Genomic DNA, 7,177 nt, shown 5'->3' on the forward strand with positions numbered 1-7,177 from the left:
TCGGGTTTTTGTTTTACAAAACACGCTCACTTGACATTGGATTTCCAAGGTTCAATTCTGTGATGTGTCACAGTGCGATTGCATTTTTAATTTGTTAAAGCCCTTGTGGTGTCAAGCCAGCATAGCAACCAAATTGTAAATATTATTATACCCTCATCTTCAAAGTGAATGGCATGCACAAAGTAGGGAAGACAGAAAAAAAAATTTAAAAAATGCACAGAAAGCTCTGGATCAGTTCTGCTTTAAAGGCCGTAGCTCATAACAGTTCTAAACCACAAAGTTCACTTTCCAGTAAAATACCAAAAACAAGGTCAAGAGAATTTGTACACAAAAAAGGAGGAAAAACCTATTATGCAAGCAATTTCTACTAAAAAAAAAATGCCTGTGGATATATTTGCTAACCACCTCTACACTGTAAGTACAAGGACTTTCCAGTACACTATTACAACTGGCCCAAAACTACACTGCGGAAGAAAGCCGGCCACCAGCCAAATGGCAAACCCTTCCACGGTGCGCCTTCATCCCAGGCTGCCAATACCGGATTGAATTCTTTTTAAATCCTTCTGAAAACAAGTCCCAGGGAGCTTTACACCTTCACCATCAAAACAGTTTAAAAGCAACATGTATGTTCAATCCTCTCTCTTAGGCCAGATCTACACCAAGCAGAATATAGCACTATGAAAGCAGTATATAAAAGGCAGGAGCCACACCAAGCAGGTTATAATGCTATAAAAGTGGTATGAAAGCAGTATATGGTATGTGTCAATGGGTCCCAACTGTTGTCAGTGCACTTCAATACTGCTATAAAGCAGCAGTGTGGCTTCTGCCTTTTATTTACCACTTTCATACCGCTTCCATAGTGCTACATCCTGCTTGTGGTAGATCTGGCTTTAGTTTAATTCCACATTTTGAAACAGGCACCATTCTTTCCAGTTAAGAAACAGCTGGTTTTGCCCATAATGAACATAATTTACAGTGAGATATCCAGGACAATTTTCAATAGGGCTTACTCCCAAGTAAGGGCAGAATCTTATGCATGTTTAGACAGAAAAAAAGACATATAACTCCCAGCATCCCTTCAGTCAGACATTCTGGCTGGGGCATGCTGGAAGTGTTAGGACTTATTTTCTCTCTAAACATGCATAAAATTGCAGTCTAATTCTGCACAGGACTTCCCAGCATAGCAAATAGCAGCAGCTATTTAAAATGTGTTCTGTATGAATAAAATCTGTTCCCCTAAGCAATCAAATTTTTAGCTTGGATGTGCTCCTGTTCAATACATAGGTAGCATAAGTCTGTGTGAGAGAGTGCTTTTCTCCGGCTTTATCTGGTGTGTTAGGTACGTCCCATCCTGGTGCAAATGGACCTTGTCACAGTCATTCATGTCCTAGTGACTTACAAATTAAAATCACACTATTTGGGGCTATCCTTGAACAGCATGCAAAATGGCCAAGCAAATTGCCACCGTCCAGTTGATGGCAAGAACATATTACACATTTCACTTCGTTTATGCTGGTTACCAGTTGATGTCCAGGTTCAATTCAAGGTGCTGATTTAAATGGAAACTGCTAAAGAAATTAAGGATTCTTAAGCATCCCTTTCTTCCATATATCACTTCCTACATGTTCTGCTCAACATTGAAGGCCATGCCTTGGTTTTCTCAGCTTTGCAAGGTACAAGAGACAATTAGGGTCTTTTCTACAGTGCAGGGATGAGTAACGTGTGGCCCTCCAGATCTGGCTATGTTGGCTAGGGGTGATGGGAGTTGTACGTTAAAACATCTGGAGGGCCACAAGTTGCACACCCCTGCTATAGTGGGTCCCAACTTTTTGAATGCTCTTCCTGTTGAGATCTGTCAGGCTCCAACACATTGTTATTTCTTGTATTTGGATAAAATATGGCTGCTCTAAAGGAAATTTGGCTGACTATTTCCTGATTTGTTATTTTAATATTGTTCCCTTTGTGGCTGTTTTATGATACGTTGTTTATAATTTGATGATTTTATGTTATTATGCACTTATGTTTTGCAAGCCGCCTTGAATCCACTCGGTAAACGAAGATGAAGTGTAAGACAAAATACATTGAACTACATCTCTACATGGCAAGAATATCCACATGGTTGTAAGGAGATTTCAGTTCTTTGTCTAGAAATTGGACTAGTCTTCACATCTACGTCAAGGTATCCCACTGCTTTTCTGAAGGATCTACCCATCTCTCAGCAATGTGGGTTTCAGCATCCTTTATAGTAGCCAAGATAATTAAGACAGAAGTGTTCATATTGTCTGCTCTCAAATTTCTTCATTACTTAACTCAATTAGCAAACATGGCTGTTATGGGACATCTAACACCGTAGAGATGTTCAAAATCCAATTATAAAGTCACTTGGTCCATCGTTGGAGTCCAAAACCCTATTTTTTGTTTAATTTGCTTCTGCTTGAAATATATGAATCTAGATGAAACTTACATTCTTTCTATTATAGTATACTGGATCGGGGAGTGGGGGAAGTAATTTTTTTAAAAAAATAATAATTTACCTTTTGCACATGAGCGTTCGTGCGCTACTGGCCCTTGAACTGGAAAAAATGGCAGGAGCGACGCCTCTCCATCTGAGGTCGTCGTGCCGCATGTAAACAGAGGGGGGATCTCACAATAAAACCATCGTGAGATCTTCACCCCTCCATCGCAGACTAAGAGGTAGGTCTAGCTAAGGCCTGTGTGTCAGTCTGCAGACTTTTATAATGTAATGTAATCCCTTCCTTTTTAGGAAGGCTTTCAAGAATTATAATCAAGAATTATTATGCTGTTAATATGTCTTGGGTTTAGTCTCCTTTCCCCCCCCCCCCTCCCCATGTCTTAGTAGTTCAGTGGTTTGCCTTGCATTTTTTAATATTTTGGTAATGTAGTCTCATATGAATAACTGATTTATTGTTAACCATCTCTTGAAATGCTTGAAGCTGCTTGAAGTGATTATTTTTCCAGATAAGTGGCATAGAAAACTAATAAACTAAATTAACCACCTCGTCCTTCTTAGCATTGTAGTGACAGGTGACAGCAACAGCTGCCAACCCTATTTCTGCCATACAGCTCTTAAAAGGCCGGGAGTTAGTAGAACACAGCATGACTAGTTCTTGAGCCCAGGAACCTGTGTATCATTCCACGTCCTTGTTTTCATTCTAATTCCTGGAGATTGCCTACTCATCTGGCACTCCTTTTTAGGTATGCACTTTTGCTCAGAAGAATGTTCTTTGTACATTCTCATACGTGGAAAAGCTTATCCAAATTTACTGTTTTCTTGAGATTGAAAGCCAACTTGCCTGACTTTAGAAACATTTCTAAATTTTGTTTCAATGCCTATTACATGTAGTTGTGATGATAAGCAGAACAATATGTGCCAACCCTAAATGGACCAATGCTCCGACTCAGTATAAAGCAGCTTCCTATGTTCCTATGACCTTTGCTGTTTTGCTCCATCAGACTAAGTCAGCTACCATTTGGGGGCATTTGGGTGGTGGGGGTAGAGGTGGTGGCTTTGCATTCCCAGTGAGACCCTAGGATTGGGCCCTCAACCTGCATCAGCCTCCTATTGAAATCAATGGGAGAATGAAAAAAGTGACTTTGATCCAGAAGAAAAGACAGCGAAAGCACACCACCACCATTAGCCCTGGATGCTTGTGTTGTGGTAGGGCTTGGGATACATCCTTGACTCAGAAGCACATCTTCCCATCCATCTAGGTCCGATTTTTCTGCCTGGGCTAAATAAATTTAGATTTTGGATAAGGTAGAGATTATCATGCAAATTCTAGTAATCTTCTTCTAACATAAATTTTCCTTTAAAAAAAAAAGGTCAAATTGATATTAAAATTTGTTATGGTATTTTTTATTTCAGAAACATATTTTCCAATTTTCCATTAATAAAAATCACACTTGCAAATTAATAATAAAGCAACAAAAATAAAGATCCTAAACTTATTATAACAGAGATACAAATGAAACAGCAGCAAATAAACATAAAGCAAAAATAAACATAAAGCACAGCTTTCTCCACTGTGGCACCCTGGTTGTGGAACGAGCTCCCCAGAGAGGTCCGCCTGGCGCCTACACTGTACTCCTTTCGTCGCCAGCTGAAGACCTTTTTATTCACTCAGTATTTTAACACTTAATTTTAACTTAAATTTAAATTATACTGTTTTAACTCTGCATTTTAACCTTATATCAATTTTGCTGCGTGGTTTTATCCTGGTTGTGCTTTTTATATTGTATTTCGTATTTGTGTTTTTAACTTGTTGGTTGTTTTATGATGGTTTTAATTTTTGTGAACCGCCCAGAGAGCTTCGGCTATTGGGCAGTATAAAAATGTAATAAATAAATAAAATAAATAAATAAATAAATAAAATAAAAATGCAGTAACAATAAAATGCTACAATAGTAAATTTCAGTAGAAGCAGTAAAAAAACAAATCAATACCACTGTTCATTAAAAATATGAACAAAAACTATTTGGATCTGGCTGGCACCTAAAACTCAACAGCTTCTGACCCAGGCAAATCATTCTGGACTTTTATTTTTATTTTTGGTACACTGGGGAAGATTTATTAACTAAAAGGAAGAACCAATTTGTCCAACTATGTAAGTGAAAGACATAATACTGTAATAGATGGATCCTGTCTAAGAGCATCATCTCACGGGGGGGAAACCACGTTTCCTTACCATCTCTTCCCATTTGTTCCTCATTACTTCCTCTTTTGAAAGAGGAAGTAAACAATGTGCACATGGCCCATTCAGTGGGCCATTTTGATCCCGCTGCTTCTCCTGCACACAGCAGGAGATAGTGGCAAGTTCCGTCTCAAAAATAATTCAGATTTACCAGGGTCTTTTTTGTTGTGCGTAGAAGGCTAGAAGGGGAGGGAGGCAGCCAACGTCGTGAGAGGACCCTGCGAAAATCCATGACAAACATGTAATAAAATGCTCGTCTGATGACGCCCTAAGTCTTTCAATTGTTAGTTGGCAGTTATTAATGCTTGTAAATAGCAACAATGATTACACAAGTATAGCTATTTTAAAATTAGATTCTTATATGATTTTCCTTTAATATATGGTTTGTTCTATTTTTCTTTTAAACGACTTCCTTTTTAGTGCAGCAAATGCTTCTTTTGTTGACTCTCTCTCTCTCTTCTAATTGTTTGAAATTTAATTGTTTGAATGTTTGTTTGTTTAATATGCTGACAACTTTGCTATAAGACTTACAGTATAATTTATTTATTTATTTATTTATTACATTTTTATACCGCCCAATAGCCGAAGCTCTCTGGGCGGTTCACAAAAATTAAAACCATAATAAAACAACCAACATGTTAAAAGCACAATTATAAAATACAGTATGAAAAGCACAACCAGGATAAAACCAAGCAGCAAAATTGATATAAAATTAAAATACAGAGTTAGAACAGTAAAATTTAAATTTAAGTTAAAATTAAGTGTTAAAATACTGAGAGAATAAAAAGGTCTTCAGCTGGCTACGAAAGGAGTAAGAATTTTGAAAGGTAATTTTAACAACTTTTCATCAAATATTATCTTTAATTTAGTCTCTCTCTCTCTACTAGAGAGAGAGTCAACAAAAGGATGATTCGCTACACTACTCTCTTCTACAGAGAGAGAGAGAGAGAGAGAGAGAGAGAGACTAAATTAAAGATAATATTAGATGAAAAGTTGTTAAAATTGCCTTTCAAAATTCTTATACTGTAAGTCTTATAGCAAAGTTGTCAGCATATATCAAACAATCATCCGTTTATGTGAAGGAATTTATGTTTTTGGCAAGCATTATTAGGACATATGGTTCAGATCATTGTTTCTAACAATATTAACTCAGTGCACAGAACCAGTGAACATTCTGCATGATGGCCACAGATATTAAAGGAGCCTTCTTTAATCAGTATCTCCTATTTCAAGAATGATCCCTGCACATATCTGCAGATGTTGCTCAGGGATGGTCCTGTGATGCACAAGTATCCAGGAATCCAACATGACCTCATGTCTCTTGCCAATGAGCAAGATGTGTGAAGTGCTCATTCTCAGTAAATGGGTTTCATGTGTATTTATTTTTGGGAATCCCTCCAGGAGTCATCCCATGGGTGAAAAATGTTACAATAGGACTGGCCCTAAGACAGATGAAAAACAGATGACTTTGGTTGGCAACGTTCATTCCATCCCTCGTTTGGAGAGAGTCACATCAAAAGGATGAAGATTGCACAAATGCAGAGTGACACCAAAGAAACTCAGGCCGTTTCTACACCTGCCTTTTTTCCAGGGATTGTCCCTCTGCATGCAAATGACACACAGGAGATCTCGGGAGCAGGCAGGAATGATCCCTCCATTTGCCTGGGATAATCCTTAGGTGTAGAAAGAGCATCAGAGTACCAAGCACAATAATGCTTAATAAAAGTGATAAAAAGAGAACAAGTGTGTCAATATCTGTCAAGACTTGTTTGCATACTTGAGGCTACAGTGGAGTGCAAATGCACAATGCTATCCATTTCAGGCTCTCTCTTGCCAAAAAGTTAGGTCTAGGTCAGTGGTTCCCAAAGTGGGCGGTATTGCCCCCTTGGGGGCGGTGGGATTGCATAGGGGGCGTTAAGAGGCAAAGGGACGGCAGGGGGGCGCTCGAGGTGGTCTCTCCAGAAGGTCCTAAAACCCAGGGACCGAGCAGGAAAGAGTGGCAAATTCAGCTGCTCTCCCCACATCGCTCCTGCTCAGGAAGGACTTCAACTCCTAGAATCCCCTCTAAATGGGAAGCACCTGCCCCAGGCTTGCTGAAGGAGGGAGGGAAAAGAGAGCGAACGCCTCTGTTTGCAGCCAGCATGGCGGGGCACACCAATTGGCTTTTGAATAAAGTATTCAATTAATTGTTACTGTTTTGAATTTTATTGTTATTATCTTCCTTGGTGGGTCGTTGAAAACCACTATTCAGAATAATGATTTTATAGTGTAGGGTAGGGGGGCGCTGGGCATGAGTTTGTGGAACCAAGGGGGCGGTGACCTGAAAAGGTTTGGGAACCACTGGTCCAGGTCTTTTACCTGTGCAATGGTCTAATTTAGGCCTCATTTCCTGGCTCACAAACGTCTTGAATCCTCCTCCAAGCAATTTGTTTTTCTGCTGCTTTATATATCACTTTCCTTTTAGA

Source organism: Elgaria multicarinata, chromosome 1, assembly GCF_023053635.1.
Source record: "Elgaria multicarinata webbii isolate HBS135686 ecotype San Diego chromosome 1, rElgMul1.1.pri, whole genome shotgun sequence".
Lineage (NCBI taxonomy): Eukaryota > Metazoa > Chordata > Lepidosauria > Squamata > Anguidae > Elgaria > Elgaria multicarinata.